Below are 6000 nucleotides of genomic sequence, written 5' to 3'. Positions count from 1 at the left end.
CTGCAGGGTGATGGGGTGTGTGATGTGCTGCAGGGTGATGGGGTGTGTGATGTGCTGCAGGGTGATGGGGTGTGTGATGTGCTGCAGGGTGATGGAGGTGTGATGTGCTGCAGGGTGATGGGGGTGTGATGTGCTGCAGGGTGATGGGTGTGATGTGCTGCAGGGTGATGGAGGTGTGATGTGCTCCCACATGCGCATACAGGAGTCCATTCATCACAGCTGCCAGCATTAGGATTGTACACAGAGCTGGGCAGCTGTGAGTTGTAGTAATTAATGTAAGGATTATAAAGGAGAGAGGACAGATGTCCAGAGATATAGATGAGATTTAGCAACATGGAAGCAATACAAAAATATACGTTACTGGAGGGTAGGGGAGAGCAGACCTATAGCAGGCATAGGTAGATGTATAAAGCTGCATACTATGTATTTGAGAGACTATCAGGATCATCATGGGCAAAACTCTGACATGTACAGGGGTCTTCAGACATCATTTAGCAATCTGCTGTCATTTCCCATGGGGGAGGACACAGCAGGGTGTCTCCTGACCATCTAATATAACTGAACATCGTGGTGTGTATAGCTTTTACAGGTTCTGCTGTCACTGGAAAAGGTCAATAAAATTAGTTTCCAGCAAAGGAAATTTAACGTTTACTTAGATTAAGTATTTCATATCAAGTTGTTAGAGCATGGCTGGGTGTCAAGCGAGAGCACGGTTAAGCACCCTCTTCACAAGACCTTGGGATAAGTGGGGCTGTTTTTTTTTTTTTTGTATCAATGGTGATGATAAACTTAATACCTAAAACAAATTGGCTGTGATTTGTGATATACAATGCCTGACCAAAAAAAAGTCACACATGTATGTAATATCATAATATGATATGTAATGTCATAACATTTATTTCATTTTTCTCAAATCAATTGTGCCAAGATCTTGAATTCATGATTGACTCGTTGAACCATTTTGTAAAATCTTCTTCAGCACATCCCAAAGCGTCTGAAGAATTATAATAAAAGAGATATTTATTGAACAACAGAACAAGATATTTGCTTTTTCCATAGTCAAACATCCATAACACAGCAATCACATAAAGCAACTCTAAACCTCACATCAAGCAAACTTTTTTCATCAACTGATTCCACCTGTATGAGATGAAACAGCATCACAAGCACTTTAATACAGATAATACAGTGCTGAAATCTATGGGATCTGGCATTCATACATGTACATTTAAACAGCTAGCCCTTCAACAAACCTGTGACATGTTACAATGTTCATCCACATAAAACATGCAGCATATATACTTATCCACCACAATTTTTCATTTTAATGATACGATCGTTCAAATATAATCCACTAATAATGTACACACGCTAGATACGCTCGTTTGAACGATGCAGGAAGTGACATGTAAAGGAGAAAGTGTACTGCAGAACCATCCACGATCACTGAATGACTGTGCACACAATAGATTGTAAACGATCGTCGCTCAATCAGATCTGCCCGGACGTTGTTCGTTTCCAGCGACAATCCTTGTTCGTCAGCATCAGTCAGTCGTTGTGCACTTTTTTTTAACAATTATCGGATGATCGGTGGTTTGTTTCCAACAATAAGTATTGCAAGTGTGTACGCAGCTTTAGATGTCAGTGCTGCATGATCAAATAAAATAGTGCTTAGCATGGAAAAATTCTCAAATGAAATTAACTTTACTATGTTAATTTGTGTAACTGTCCGCAGTGCTGTATTCTTGTGTGATGAATATTTGAAACGCACCTAAACGCAAATCCCATTGACTTTAATGAGCAGTGCACATGGCTGTTTAGTGCCTGTGTTAATTTTTTTGTCTTTGCTTTGTGTTTAAATTGGACACAGTATGTCACACAGGTATAACATGTCAAATGCAGGCTATTCTTGTTAAATGCTTTATAGCAAATTCAGTGTTTTAGAAGTACACCATGGACATTAATCCTTGATAAGACAGAGACTGGTATAGAAAACTAGAAAACCATTAATAAAAATGTTTTACGTCCTTTAATTCTCTAGATATAGTATATAAGAATGACAAACTCCAACCAACAACTATGAAAGAATTGCTGGTAGAATTTAGGAAGCACTGTACTCCTGTACAACCTGTGTACACAAAGCGTTGGATTAACAGAAAGCAAATATGTAGCTGATGGTAAACAAGGTTTGTAGATAATCACTGTACAAGTCAGTAAGTGCAGCCAGTATAAAAAAAACAGGTACTATACCTGCTTTACACCCCCGAACAAATGGGCTATTAAAGAAGCTCTATCAGTTAGAGATTTTAGAATCAATGATTGCTGAAGTCATCCTAAAGAACACTAATTGCCTGGATGTAAAACTGATCTTTTGGTGTCAGTAGTTTCAATCACACCTGAAACAGATAGCAGGGTGACAAGTTGTGTGACAATTATCTGAACACCTAAGATATAAAATCCATCTGGGTTAGGGATTCAGAAGGTATTAAAGACTAAGAATAAGAACATCAACCAGTCAAGCTATTGACTATAGATCCAGGTCAATTTAACCCTTGCTTAATGAAAAGGAAGCACTACATACTCATTTTTTTTTTACCTAAAAGAAAAGCATTACAGTAAAGAAAATAAAAGGACAAATAATAAGTTGATGCTTCATGTTTGTGCTGGGGGAAGCCCAACTAGATGTGTAAATGGGAAACTGCATAGCTATGGTATGTATACTCTACAATATTTATACTATGTAGTACACTATATACTCTGCTACACACTGTGCCACACAATATATACTAAGCACTTCTGCACAATGTAGTATGTATTTTGTAGCCGCAATCACTGTCAGCATTGTATGTCTGATGGGGACAGCAAGAGTCTGTCGCACTGCATGAGTAGGAGAGTCACTGCACGTCAATATTCTATTTACCAAAGAAGTGTCTATATATATATATATATATATACATTTATATATATTATTTTTATTATAATTAATAGACAGGATTTATATAGCGCCAACATATTATGCAGCGCTGTACATTAAATAGGGATTGCAAATGACAGACTAAAACAGACAGTGATACAGGAGGAGAGGACCCTGCCCCGAAGAGCTTACAATCTAGTAGATATATCTAGTATATATCTGTACACCTATAGAAAAAAAATTGCAATGTGACTGCAGGCCCACTTTCTTACCCTTTTCATTGGAATAACTCATACGGATATTCCTTCAGCATTACCACTCCAGCTATAAAATCTCAGTTTAAACCTCTCAGCCATGTAAGAGCCAAGACACTCAATATTAATAAAGGCCTTTGCATACTATACTCCCATCCAGAATATGCTGCCGCTGCCTTCCGTGCTACTTCATGAATCAGAATGCCTAGCTGCTCTCCACGCACACGCTAAAATTATTATTGAGGAGTACACTCAACTCCAGGACTCTGTATTACCAAAATTTCTAATATCTCTACACTCCATCTCTATTTCCCACAAACACAAGCTTACTTCTAACTACCTATTGTGTGAATTATCCAATTCTATTTTATTCACCACCTACCATATATCATACTCTGCGGTTACATTAATGTCCCTGAAGAAGCCCAAACGGCAAAACGCGGTGGGTCAGAAACCTTGAAATATACACTCACTTCATACTCCACATGGATAGGAAGGAAAATTTGTATATTGTTTAATTAGGTCAGTTAGAGAATTATCTCTGTAGACATTGACCTTTCAACTCCCATCACCAGTAATGGGATAAGGAATTACTCAATGCGTTTATTTTGTTGATATTGCTAAATACAACTGCACAATGTTATCACTTGTGTGTGTTTCATCAATATATTTTATATTACTGGCCAAAATAACCTTGTTCTTGGTTTTTCTTGGTTTTTGTTTTTCAAATTGTATGCATAGGGGTTAGTTCACCTAATGATTACTACAAACAAGGGTATATACTTTCTCAGCTCTTACTACTTATTCTACTGACATACATTAATAAAGAGTTGCCAAGTTACCAGAGACACTGCACGGTATACACATGATTCTGGTACACGGGCCCCAAGTGCTCTTTATGTTTCTATACATACAGCTGGGATTCCTAAGTCCCAGTCCAACTGCAGAGAAAAAACAAAAGTCCAACAGGCATACCTATGTATTGCGTATATATATATATAGTGTATTGTGTGTATATATATCACCATTATATCTTAACAGTAACTGTTCCCAAAATCAAATTGTCCGGCAATTCAAAAATAAAAATTTAAGCTGTTAGGAATGCCCAGGGATAAGAGAGGAAGGAGATGATTACAATGTCGGGCTGAGAAAGTCATCTGGGCCTAGGAAGGAGTGCCAGGCCAGGATTTAGGTTTATTGCTTGTGATAATATAACCCCCACACAGTGTATAGCAGTCATCTTCATTGACTTTCCTACTTATAAAAACTGCTTTGGTCTGTAATGCAGCCAGGTCAGAAAATAATGACACTACTTGTTCTCCAGCAATGCACTCTCTAATTCTATCACAAGGGTTGGGTCTTATCTAGTAATGTGCGGGTACAGCCTATCTGAGCATAATCGTTACTGGCCTACTGGCATAATCATTACTGAAACCACCTCATCCAACCTCTTAAACTGCCATCCTGGCTCCTGTTCTGCAAAGAATACACACAAAATCATAGGAAGACCCTACTAGACCCCCGAGACCCCACAGCCTAACTATATTAGTTGGTATTACATACAATAGTATTTATTCAGAAAAACAGGATGTTTATATTTACACACATACAGGGTTTAAATGTTTGTTGAAGTAACTTTTTTGCTTGTTGCTGAGATAACGTAAACCATTTACTGTATTGCCCATCAAATGATTCATTGTAAATTGTTTAGCTGACATTGTAAAACATCATTGTATAAATATATAAATATATAATACTGTACATGATATATGATTGTTTTGCATCTATAACCAGCCTTCACCTTGTGTTCACCTCACTACCATCCTTGACTGCTATCTTGTTTCAGGTTTCATCTGACACCCAGTAACTGCTCTGGTAATATCTCCATCTTGGTAACATCCATGCAGCCATCAGTGTAAATTAGTCCCCTAGGAGGTGGTGATGCTGATTGTTTTACATTCACAACTGAAATGTGCAGTACAGGATGCATGTTGTGTAGGATTAGACACGCACTGCACAATAGCAAACCAAAGCTACCTGGCATAAGGTATCTTTTTAATGCAACACACCTTAATGCTGCATGCTCAGTGCACATTTACAATGAGATATTGTACACCACAACACACAGATGTGGGTTGTGTGCTTTTGAAAACATTATTTTTAGGGACTAAAGTACCGGGCTATTTAAAAAAAGGATGCTGCCTACGGTAACACAATTCAGCAACTGTGTGTATTGAAGTGTGCATTTTGTTGTAGGCATACAATATACTTAGCACATGTTTTATGTGACCCTGTTATATAAGGTTACTTTAAATCAAGAACCCCCCTTTAAAAAAGAATAAAGCAATCCTGGTCACAGCTCCTGGCAGCGGTCACCTTGCTACCCCAGCACCTGGATCATCCTTGTTCATTCCCTATATAGGGTGCTGTGTGTAGATGCTACATGTTCAGTGCAGTAACTACTCTGCAACCTCACTGCCATTCTAAACACAGAAATACTCATCTTCATCACCACTTCATCAGTAAATAAATAGAAATATACAAATCATGAAGCAGAGCCCATGCATGTCATGGGGAAAGAAAAGTTAAATGGCAAATGAATTATTCTGACATTTTAAAATGTAACAAGATCCATAAAAAGAAAACAGCATTTACTGGATAACTAGCAAAGAGGAAAGTAAAGCATTAATGACAACAAATCTTTTTTCCTAAATCTGATGACAAATGATTGGTTGCTTTAGGTTAAAAAACCTTTTTGATTGTTACTAATGATGTTACTAATGATAATGCTTTGCTTCCCATTTGTAAAATATTCATAATGTAGAAATTCGT

The sequence above is a fragment of the Pyxicephalus adspersus genome, chromosome 11 (genome assembly GCF_032062135.1).
Source record: "Pyxicephalus adspersus chromosome 11, UCB_Pads_2.0, whole genome shotgun sequence".
NCBI classification, from domain to species: domain Eukaryota; kingdom Metazoa; phylum Chordata; class Amphibia; order Anura; family Pyxicephalidae; genus Pyxicephalus; species Pyxicephalus adspersus.
Note: the sequence above shows the minus strand (reverse complement) of the source record.